General features: G+C 38.3%; 1 protein-coding gene across 7 annotated transcripts in view; it reads right to left on the minus strand.

Moving 5' to 3' along the window:
* The window catches only part of LOC122633903 (transcription factor SOX-2-like), a 305,138-nt gene that overhangs the window by 139,075 nt on the left and 158,779 nt on the right, over window positions 1–7,284 (minus strand). For all 7 annotated transcript variants that reach the window (XR_006328237.1, XR_006328238.1, XR_006328241.1 and 4 more), the window contains one exon: window positions 2,907–2,963. The gene's annotated coding sequence lies outside the window, so the exon portion shown is untranslated. The remainder of the gene's footprint in view (window positions 1–2,906; window positions 2,964–7,284) is intronic.

Consider the following 7,284-nt stretch of genomic DNA (forward strand, 5'->3'; position numbering starts at 1 on the left):
GAACTTATATTCGAGAAGTCGCTTCTACCTCTCTCTTTCATCGCGGAGTGCGAGGAAAATACGGAACGAAAAGTAGAAGGAGGTAGCTAAGTAGAAACAGAGAGTTAAGATTATATTTCTTTGCTTTCAACAAAATTTAACGTCGAAAATCGACGTTGAGATAAATTTAACGCGTTAAATTAACCATACATACATACATACATATATATATATACATATATATATATATATATATTTATTTGATTTTTAAAGATTTAAATCTTTTTAGAAAATTAAAACGACATATAAAACAAAGTATGAAATATGTATAAAATAGTCTCTCCTCTCTGATATGTTTTCCTTAAGTTACTTTTATCAGCGATAAGCGAGATGGAAATTCGTGTTTGTATATAAAAAGAAAAATCGAATTTATTCGATCGAAAATGTTACTTCTCGAGCGATCGACCGCTTATTTTGCGACTTTTATTTATCGGCGAAACGGAGATGACCCTCGGTCAAAGCGGTGGATCAAGGATCCTCGAAAAGGAATTCTCGGGAGTAGGAGAGAAAGAAAGAGAGAGAGAAAGAGAGAGAGAGAGAGAGAGAGAGAGAGAGAGAGAAGTAGTAGCGGCGGGTATAGTGAAGCGAAATATATTTCCGTGCTCAGCGGGACGTATTACCGACGAGACGGTCGTCCGATAATGTGTTTCTGATTGCCAGCACGACTATATTTCGTCGACGCCGGTTTTCGACGTTGCTGCTTCTCGATGGCATTTCTCGACCGCAAATCCATCCTTCGTCATACCGTCCTCGATATTACATACCCCCAACTTTGAGCATAGCTATATCTACCTAATACGAGATGAAAATTATGCGGTCAGCGCATAATAGTAACGGATATGTTTTTTTTTCCAACGAGTCGTTCGATCATATTCGACATTATCGATATTATTTTCTATTTCTTTTTGTCTTTTTTAATGTCATTTATATCATATATAAGTACTTATCCGCGTTGAAAGGATATTATAAACATTAATGTAATGTAAGGTTTACGAAAAAGAAATTTGCTTTGAATTTTAAATTTGTGTTATCTGTTATTAAAGTATGAGAATTAATTTGGAATGGTTTTTGTTAATTGATAAACTGGTATAGATCGAATATCCTCGTAGTTTATTCGAAAGGCTTATTTTTCAATTTAATTAGTCATCCAGTCGATACGTTACATCGATCCTTAAATGTATCACCGTGAAAGACGCACGGTTAATAAGGAATTAGACTAGATTATTTTGAAAGGCATCTTCGTCAATACGGTATCATTTATCAGCGTCTATCAGCTTACAAAACCTTTCGGTAATCCGATTCGTATCGCGCGGAAGCGAGTAATTGCCTACGAGATAGATAGAGAGAGAGAGAGAGAGAGAGAAAAAGAGAGAGAGAGAGAGAGAGAGAGAAAGAAAAAATGCCCTGATATCGAATTCGCTCCCCCATTTTCAGCGGACGATTTCTCAGCGAGAAATTGAGAGTCTGTAAGAAGTAGAAGAAGAGAGGATCAGTCATCGGAGATCAGCCAGGATCACGAAGGACCTCGTGATGGATCGGGACGATAGGCAACGACTATTACTTCTCTGTATTCGACGAATAAATGTATTATTCAAAGTAAAAAATAAAAAAAAAAAGAATAAATAAAAATGAACATAAATAAATAAATAAATAAATAAATAAATAAATGAAAAGAAAAAAAAGGAGAAGAAAAAAAAACGAAACAAAAAAGAAAAGGAAGGGTAAAAAAAAACAGAAAGAAAGAAGAGAAACGCGACCGCATGAAAGGTCGAATGGAAAATATCTTCCGTAGTTTCGTGAGCCGTATTATTTTTAATAATTTGTCGATCGTTGACTGTGAAACGATATCCTATAGGATACATGGTGCTCCGGTTGGATCATTAAAGAGAATGAATATCAATTAAATGGAAGTGATTTATGCATAAGCCCGTCCGCGACGTCATAAATATCGACAACGTTGAAATTTTTCGGCCAGGACGAATACTCGACGCGCTCTCGGTAATTTATTGATGAATAGTAGGTAGTAGATTGTAAATAGAGTACGAGTATATCGAGAGAAAGAGAGAGAGAGAGAGAGAAAGAAGGGGAAAGAGGGAGGGAGAAAAAGACAGAGAATATACGCCTTAAGCGTTCGAGGACGCGTCGAAGCGCTCGTTTTTAATGAGATCCTGTAATATTTACCACGTCTTCAATACAATTTTTCATCGGCACGTGCACCCTTTATATCAAACCGATCAAAATTTTACCGATCGCGATACGATCGAAATTATGTCTCGATACTCGTGTGAAGTTCTAACGGAGGATAACGTTCAAAGAAATTTACATATATTTTCTAACGTGCATTATTAGAGAATAATTGATATAGATTTTAACGTTAAAAGATTAAATTTAATTGAAAAAAATTACAACGCAGGGGAAATGAACTTTTGAGGTATATCATAATTCGTTACGACGTATTTTGCATTTAATGTTGAGAAATTTTGGACATAATAAATGTATTTAAGTCACATAGGTACTTACATACTTAAGTAGATTACTAATAACGTTTATGGTAAATGGAACAGCGTTAGTACTCGGAGCATGCTCGTATGAAAATTTTTCTTGCTGATTATCATTATAGAAACGAGGTCGAAGAAGAAGATATGTATCTTCTGTTTCTACGAGTAGACCGTAAAATTCCATAAGTATCATTTATTAAATTATCTTCAAATGAGTTGAACGAACGAATTTATTCATACGTTCGTTCGTTGGACACGAGCATCACACCTGAATGTTATAGGACGACGAATGCGATTTCGAAAAATTTACATCCGGGTAATCGCGTATCTATAAATTATGAAAGTATACTAAAAACAACATTTACTTACCATCCGTGCCACCATTTTTCAGAAGCAATTCAGTCAGAAACGATGTTTCACGTGAATCTGCAACACGAGCAAGCGAAAGAGAATTCGATTAGAGAGACGAATAGTATTTTTTAATGAAAGCGTATAAACAAAAAACAAAAAAAAAAGATAAAGAGAAAAGTTTTGCAAGCAATTAAAATAAAAAAAAAAAAGGAAAAAAAAGTAAAGAAATAGAAAAAGGATAAATAAAAAAGAAAAAAAAAAAAGGAAAAGAAGAGGAAGCGACGAAAGAATGAGAAATATTATGGATACTAAGAGAAATGAATTTTTCAGTGTCGATTATCCTGGGGTAAGACGGTAAACCAAGGAGGACGTAGGTACGATATCAGGGCGAGCTGTTTGCATGAGAAAATCACCACGTCCTTCGTGCCCTTCTTATGTAATCCGTCTGTTAAAATATCAATCTCAACATTTCACTCTTTACACATCATTCCGCGCAGGGGTGGCCCCGATCCTCACCCTTCTACTCTGTCTGGACGAGGTCATCAAAGATGCAAGAGCAATCAGCGGAGCTAGTCGGCCGGACGAACAAGCAGAGAACCGGCAAACCCCTGGTGCAGCGCCATTGCACCCCCTTTGCACCCGCGCCCCTCCTGGGAAGAGCGCATAGTATTTTCTTTGAACGTCTAAATCGATCCCTCGCGTAAAAGGAAAAAAGGAAAGGAGCAAAGAAAAAGAAAAGTAAAAAAAAAAAAATAAAAAAAAGAAAATAAATAAAACAGAAGAAAGAGAAGGAAAAGAGAGAGAGAGAGAGAGAGAGAGAATGAAAAAAAGAAAGAAAAAGAAAATACTTCAAGCGTACGCCCCTTTCGAGAATAGGTCGCGAGTCTCCTTATTAGAAGATCTATGTTCTCGCAATATTATGAAAAGGCAATATCCAAGGAAAGCGATTGCGTTAAGATGAATGAACACAGGGTGAAAAAAGAACGTGTGCCTTTCGACGACGATTTGCACCTTCTCGTTGCTGTTAATATCACCGGCCGTGCGGACGATCGTAAGATCAATCGCATTAACGAGAAAGCTTCTATTTCACCTCGTCTCTTACTATATATATATATATATATATATATATATATATATATAAAGAGAGAGAGAGAGAGAGAGAGAGAGAGAGAGAGAAAGAGAAAGGAACATCAAAGGGATTCGGGCCGATACTCTCTCTGGAAGCAACGACGCGTATCGCTACGAATCGTCGTTGAAATCACTGCCATACTCTTCCCTCTTGGTACGGTTCCGCTCTCTTCGAGCGTTTCCGATCGTGCGAAGAGAGAGATAGCGAAAGAAAGAGAGAGAGAGAGAAAGAGAGAGAAAGAGAGAGAATGAGAGAAAGAGAGAGTATGAGAGAGAAAAGAGCACCATGGCTTGCCTTTGGGGGGTGGCCTCACTCCATCTATGCTTTCGATGCTGCTGCTGCCACTAGGAAGGGAAGGAGGGGGAGTTGGGGGGTTGGGAGAGGTGGAAAAGGGAGGAGAGAATAGGGCGAACTCTATTAAAAATGCAATATTCTCGTTAATCCGCGCCGGTATGTGGCGCCGGCTAATTAGGGAGTACGTGGGAGAGGGGACACGTACGTTTTCACCCCCCGTTGTCATGCAAATACCCCGTGGTGGGCGCCGGGGACGCCATATTGAGCCACGTTACCCGCTTACGAGTCTCACGCGTACCTCTATCTATCTCTACGTATAAGCGGTGAAATCGCTTTATACGAAGTCGTATACTTGCCCTCCGAAATTGCTGCTTCATACTTCTCATAGTGATCGTCTTTTAAAAGGTGAACTAAAGAATTCTCTATGGGTTGGGATTTTTTCTTTTCTCTTTTTTCTTCTTCTCTCTCTCTCTCTCTCTTTTTTTTTTTTTTAAGAAAACGAATAAAAGAAGACGAAGGGATGTATCTTTATTTACGTAAAATAAAAAAAAAGGAGAGAGACAGAGAGAGAGAGAGAGACAGAAAGAGAGGGAGAATTAAAAGGCTTTAGTTTTTTATCTAAATAAAAATGCATAGCAAGCGGAGCTCGCGAAGAGGATCATTGCGCGTGTGCGTAGCCGTTTATATAGTATTGGTGATCGAAGGTGCTGGGTTATGCGAGTAAGATAGAGAAAACAAGGAGGTGAAAGAGGAAGAGAGAGACAGAGAGGGAGAAATAGAGAGGGAGAAGCTGGAGGGTGAGTTATATCAATAAGCATCGAACAGCCACGGAGGACGGCAGGGAGCTGTTGATTAAGGGGCGAGCACAATGAGGACATATCCTCCGAGAAGGGAATGCGTCTGCGATGGATTCGCGCGAGGGGGCCCTCTCTCCCTCTCGATCTCATCTCCGGCAAGCGAGAGAGACTGTTAGACGCCGATTACCGCCGATCCTGGCCTTCACAATGCTCTCGTCTCTGTCATCTCTCCTCGAGTTGACTGGGTCACCTTGTTGCGAGCCTGAGGGAGAGCTTTAGGTGATAAAGCTACTGCTTGAAACGCCACTATGTATGTATGTATGTACATATATATGTACGTACGTACGTATGTATGATGTATGTCCTTTGCTTCTCTTTGAGTTTTCTCTTTAAGATTAACATTATTAATCTTACGTTAGTACGTACGCACTTGGAAATAACGAAAGTTAAATTAATTTTTCTAGCTGAATCGATCGTAGGATTTTCCCTTACTAACCTTTTTTTTCCATTCTTTAATCATTCAACTTTTCAATTTTTCATCGCTCACGTTAATCCCATTAGAAGAGTTTTTATTAGATAAGAAGAGATATTGGTAATATAAGATCAACGGATATAGCTTGAACGATCCAATCTAGTTGGCAAATTAAGTAATGAAAGCAGTCGCGAGTAAAACCGACTTCCTTCGTTGGGAATAGCACTGCCTACGAGTAAGTAAGTACGTCGAACGTCGTTCCGTGCCTGGAGATTACAAAGTTCCAAAGTGTAACTACCTTTTACTTTTCTTTTCCTTTTTTTCTTTTCTTCTCTTTCCTTCCTTCTTCTTTCTTTCATTCTTTCTACCTGTTTTTCTTTCTTTCTTTCTTTCTTTTTTTCTTTCTTCCTTCCTTTCTTTCTTTTTTTTTCTCTTTCCTTTTATTCGTCCAATTCGATATTCCATTCGAATTGACCAGATATCGTCACGAAAAATTGCGACTTCATTCATCCTACCCATTTATCGTTCTCCACCTACCTCCTCCCATCCACCCTCCGTTACCACATCGTCATGGAATTTTCGTGACGTAGTTCCCTTCGATCCGACATTTTCTATTTTTTCTTTTTTTTTTTTTTCAACATCCATTTAAAACTTTTAATCGTCGTTGAACGAGTTTTACGTTCTCTCGCATCACCCAACGCATTATTAATGCGATCCAACGAGAGAATTTTATGAGAAGAATGACCGACGTATGAATCGGATCGAAGCATCGTAAAATGAAAATTGTCGATCGAAAGAAATCCCTGGTGATCGAATTCGTTGGTCTCTGATAGATAGTATCAGTCGATTCGTTACTGAAACGCTTAATATTACGAGGGATTGATCAAAATAAAGGATTGATCAATGAACCTCAACTTTTCTCTTGTTTTAACGAGATATCGTCTCTCGAACGTCGTTAGATCTCTCTTTTTATCGCGATAAAAGAGAGAGGGAAGAAAAAGATCCAAATTTACTTTCCTCTTTCTCTTTCACCCTCTCCAAAAAAAAAAGAAAGGAAATATTATCGAGAGAGAAAGACGAGCGTGTATATTTCTTTTTTTCTTTACTTTTTTTCACACGTTGGCCACACACACACAAGCAAACACGTACTTGCATACACATATGTGCATACTCACTTTCACACTTTCATTTCTCGCTTGGCGTTTTGCATAGCTCCTATCCTGTTCTTTTCTATGTACAGATGTGCAACACACCGCCATCGATCGGCCTTTCGTGCTCGCACTATTTTCAAAAGCCATTCCTATCCTTTGTAATAACGAAGGTCCGTCTTCGCATTAAACGCTAAACGAGGCCGTTCGATATATATATATATATATATATATATATATATATGAGTATATACATATATATACACACACCTATGTCTATATATATATATGTGTGGATGTCTGTGTGTAGATAGATAATTCTACCGTAGGTATGTAAACGCGCGACGGTGTGATCGCCTATAGTAAAACCCGAGTTTACGGCCTATCGAACGAGACGAGTTGCCGCTTTTCCAGAACGAATCGTTTCCTACCAACGAGAAACGTTTTCTCGTATCGACGTACAAGTAATAGTCAGGTATGTTCTTACTCGAGTATATGTATAGATATTATTATTATCAGATTAATTTGCGATATTCGAGATTATTTGAAATACGAT

Source organism: Vespula pensylvanica, chromosome 1 (assembly GCF_014466175.1).
Source record: "Vespula pensylvanica isolate Volc-1 chromosome 1, ASM1446617v1, whole genome shotgun sequence".
NCBI lineage: Eukaryota > Metazoa > Arthropoda > Insecta > Hymenoptera > Vespidae > Vespula > Vespula pensylvanica.